The sequence below is a fragment of the Mastomys coucha genome, unplaced genomic scaffold (assembly GCF_008632895.1).
Source record: "Mastomys coucha isolate ucsf_1 unplaced genomic scaffold, UCSF_Mcou_1 pScaffold7, whole genome shotgun sequence".
In the NCBI taxonomy this organism is placed as follows: domain Eukaryota; kingdom Metazoa; phylum Chordata; class Mammalia; order Rodentia; family Muridae; genus Mastomys; species Mastomys coucha.
Window position 1 is genome coordinate 44,072,931 of NW_022196913.1, and position 4,307 is coordinate 44,077,237.

Consider the following 4,307-nt stretch of genomic DNA (forward strand, 5'->3'; position numbering starts at 1 on the left):
GCCTCCTATGCCCTGTTCTGATTTGAATGAGAAGTATGGAAGCATAGTGACAGCAGTGGCATGGTCTGTCATCTTATTATTCCATAAAATGTGTATTTTCTTCACTCTTCCCATATATTGTCTTTAGGTCAGAGATATGAAAACATTCTTTGAAATGTGATACCAGTGAGATTGATTAAGAATGGCAAAATACTGCAAATTAAAATCAATGTCTCCCTCCAATAGCAAAATGGTGTCAGGTTTTCAGAACCTGACAGATCACCTGCCAACGGCGACAGAATTGGTTCACACCTTCTGTTTCCTATGAGAAACGCAGACTTTGAAGGCAATATTTTATTTGCTAGACAAGTTAGTTTTTTGAGTAGAGTTTATCAAATTAATATCAAAATTCTTAAAGCTGAAAGTAAAGAATTGGAAATTTCAGAAACTAAAGACCTGTTCATAAAGTCTGAAATCCTTTGAAAAGCTATATGCACCATGGATATATATGGACCCTGAATCTTGTTTACTGTTAAAGATGGAATCGACATCTTATGAACTCCTTGATGACTGAAATTTGACTAATGAAACCCAATTTGTTTTTCCATTGTAGAGATTGAATATTCAGTCTATTGCAAGGTCCAGACCCTCCCTTTTCTCTTATTGTTTAAGTTATTGTATATCTGTTGTATGAAACAATGTTTCACTAAACATCTATACATGTGGGTGATGTACTTTGATCATATTCAGCTGCCATTCTCTCTCATGTCCCCTCTTCCCGCTCCTCTTGGTCTACTTCTTCATAAAAAGCTCTCTCAAGATCTAAATTTCTTAAAGCAACGCTCACCGCCTCTTTTTGGTTGCTTCCTGGGTGTTATAAGAATGCAGTTATGTGTAAACTATCTGGGGAGATGCAGTGGTCTGTGAGCATCCCTCTGGGCACTGATGTCTGTTCCAGCAAGCCAGGCTGATCCCATTCTGTTTCCTTCTATGGTTCCTCTCATGATGGTATACTCATGACTCTTCTCCATTCAATCTCAGGCATGCCCAGATGCCTTGGCCATCTTACAGCCCAGCATGCATATTTTGTGACCAATTTTTTTCTACCTTTCTGTTTTGACCTGAGAGTAATCTTAGGTCTAGCCTGCTTCATTCTGAATGTGGAGCTTTGTGGGAGTGTGGGAGATTGATATTCCAGGGTAAATACAGGACTGAACAAGGAGAGCTGTCTCTATCCCATCTCTCCACACTTATCTTGTTTCTCCACAGTTCGGATGAAGATCTAGCTCTATTTTAAATGAAGACTTAGTTTCATTATGGTTCATGACCTTGACTTCTCCCTTGCAAATCTGTCTGGATTTTTCTTCATGCTAAGCCACTTTCTCTTTCATATGTGGAACCTATTTCATACCATTATCCCTCTAACAACAGCAAAAAGTAAAGCCAGACACAGGAGTTATTAAGCCTTGCTCTTGATATAAAGAGAAAAGGAACTCAGCAAGATTAACATGCTCCTTTTTCTCTTTTAAGAACTTCAGCCTTGGGGCTGGGCTTGTAGCCCACAATAGACCACTGGCATGACATGTGCAGCCTTGGATTTTTAAAGACAGGCTTTCGTCAGAATAGGCTGCCCTAGAACTTACTCCATAGCCAAGGATGACCTAGAGCTTTGGATCCTCCTGCCTGCTTTTCCTCGATGGAGAAGCCTTCTTCAGTGATTCTCAACCTCCTGATACTGCCAACCTTTTAATACAAATCCCCATGTTGTGAGCCCACTATGTCCACTGCCATAAAATTATTTTATTGTTACTTCATAACTGTAGTTTTACTATTGTTATGTACTGTAATGTAAATATCCAATATACAGGATATCTGATATGTGACTCCAGCCCCCAAAGGGGTGGTGACCCACAGTTGAGAAGCACTGTCTTAAGTGCCTGGATTACAAGTATGTACCATTATACTTAGCTTTATGAAATTCTGGGACTACCATTCGAAGCAAGCATTCATCCAAGTGAGCGGTAAGCCAAGACTGACTTTTAAAAAGTCAAAAATCTCACAAAAAAATATTACCTGTGGGTTCTGAGGTCAAACTGGAGTGCTAGTTCTTTCTTTTAAGCATCTCTGGTCTTCCTCTAAACCAACACATCTGATAGTTCAATGAATGGAGATGTGTGCACAATAGAAACATTCCTACATGCAGGAGAAGTAGTAACCAAGTGATTTGAGGTTAGCTTGGCTCACTGTTACCAGAAACCTGTAAAACTAGAAAGGCATTAGGCTGGTGGGAAAGAGGTATAGTCCTTCCTCTAAAGTGAACCCCTTCCATCTCCAAGATGATGACTGAGAGCCAGGTTAAAAAGTCATATTTCTATATTTCCAAATGTAGTCTGTGATATGGTTAGGCTTAGGATCACATTGTATATATTTAAGAATATCTTTAGACATAAGCCCTTGTACTATAAACAAATGCTCATTAGCATTTAGAATTGGACCTAGAGGATTTCTGAGTTCAAGGCCAGCCTGGTCTACAGAGTGAATTCCAGGACAGTCAGGGCTAAACAGAGAAACCCTGTCTCCAAAAATCAAAAAAGAAAAAAAGAAAAAAGAAACAAGAATTGGACTTAGCACTGAGTTGGCTGTGGGGAGGAAACAATCTGGACCAGGAAACAGGAGCAGAGCTGTGGTTGGTGACATCATTCAAGATGAGAAACACTATTTTTCAAAGGACAAAACCTACTAGAAGCAGATCCCGCCCATGGTGGACCACATTCTTGCGGGATATACCACATCTCCAATATCGGAACTCAACAGCTCCCAGAAGTTTGTAGAGAGATTTTTTAATAGAAGGCCCGAACAAGATGGTGACTTCCCGTGCTCTGCACCGTGGCACTGCCATTGGAAGGACCTCCAAGCGACTGCTTCTGCTGCTCTTCAGGGTGGTGGACATGGTGGACATGACAGAGGGCTTTCTGGCCAAAGCCAAGACCTACCTGGGTGAAGAGGGCAAGAAGGTGAGGAACTACTTCTGTTGTGGGCTGCAGGACTTCAGTCCCGAGCCCAACTCCTATGACGTGGTCTGGATGCAGCAGTGATAGGCCACCTGATGGATCAGCACCTGGCTGGCTGTGTTTCTGCACCCCTGAAAGTAGGACGCTGCACCCCAGCGGCATCATCATCATCCAAGACAACACGGCCCCAGAGGGTGTGATCTTGGACAATCTGGACAGCAGTGTGTGCCATGACCTGGAGGTGGTCTGCTGTATCATCTGAAGTACAGGCTTCAGCCTGCTAGCTGAGGAGCTCCAGGAGAACCTGCCAGATGAGATCTACCACCCCTATAGCTTCTTCCTGAGATGAGGCCAGGGGTGGAGCTCGGAGCCAGCAGCTGCCAGGCAACTCCCCACAAGGCAAACTGGCAGGTAAGTTGCGGCCCACAGAACTAGCTGCCTACGGGGAGAAAACGATGCTTCACTTCCCTCCTGACAGGTATATGCAGTTAATAAAAGGGTGAGCACTCTTCTCAAAAAAAAAAAAAAAAAAAAAAAAAAAAAAAAAAAAAAAAAAAAAAAAAAAAAAAAAAAAAACAAACAAACAAAAAAAAAAAACCCAGAATTTTGAATTGATGCCTACTAGATATATCTCTGAGTCATAATCTTTCATATATACGCTTTTCTATATCTTCTTTGCTGTCTTTTAGAAAGAAATAAAGCTAAACTGCTCACTATGACCATGTTCCAAAGTACATTTTATTTATAATACCACAGGCATTTTTTTTTTTTGTCAATGAATGTTCAATTGTATAATTATTTGTAATGATGAACCAACACAGCTTTGGCAGGATGTATTTAGCATGAGTTCTTGGGAGAGTGCCCACTGTCCCCAAATATTTGTAACAGTCTATGAGGTTTGGACATGCAGCAACACCCACCCACAGACTATAAGCACAATGAGAAACACATAAGTCAGAGACAGATTCATATAAACACAGCCTACAAATACAAGGTCAAGGGAAACAGGCCCAGAACAAACTAAGCCAAGGACGGTACTGTGGAAGACTGTTATCTTCTGGGAGTGAAAGAATGGACACATTTCTACGTGTGGATTTTCTTACCTGTGTGGAGTATTACTTCAAAACCCTGTGTTGCTGTGTGGTGACAGGGGCTTGTCTCAGTTACCTTGTAAATACCTATTTTAAAGCACCTAGTTGGAAAACACCATTGCTTTCTGCTTTACATTTATGAATGTAATGAAAGTGTGAATACAATCCGCTAGAGACCAGACAGCTACGTAATGAAGTACGACTTACATCATATTTATGCAGAGAT

At 41.2% G+C, this 4,307-nt stretch overlaps 1 pseudogene; it reads left to right on the forward strand.

The window, feature by feature from the left end:
* Positions 1–2,684: 2,684 nt before the first annotated feature.
* On the forward strand, positions 2,685–3,339 carry LOC116082325 (annotated as a pseudogene).
* Positions 3,340–4,307: the final 968 nt, after the last annotated feature.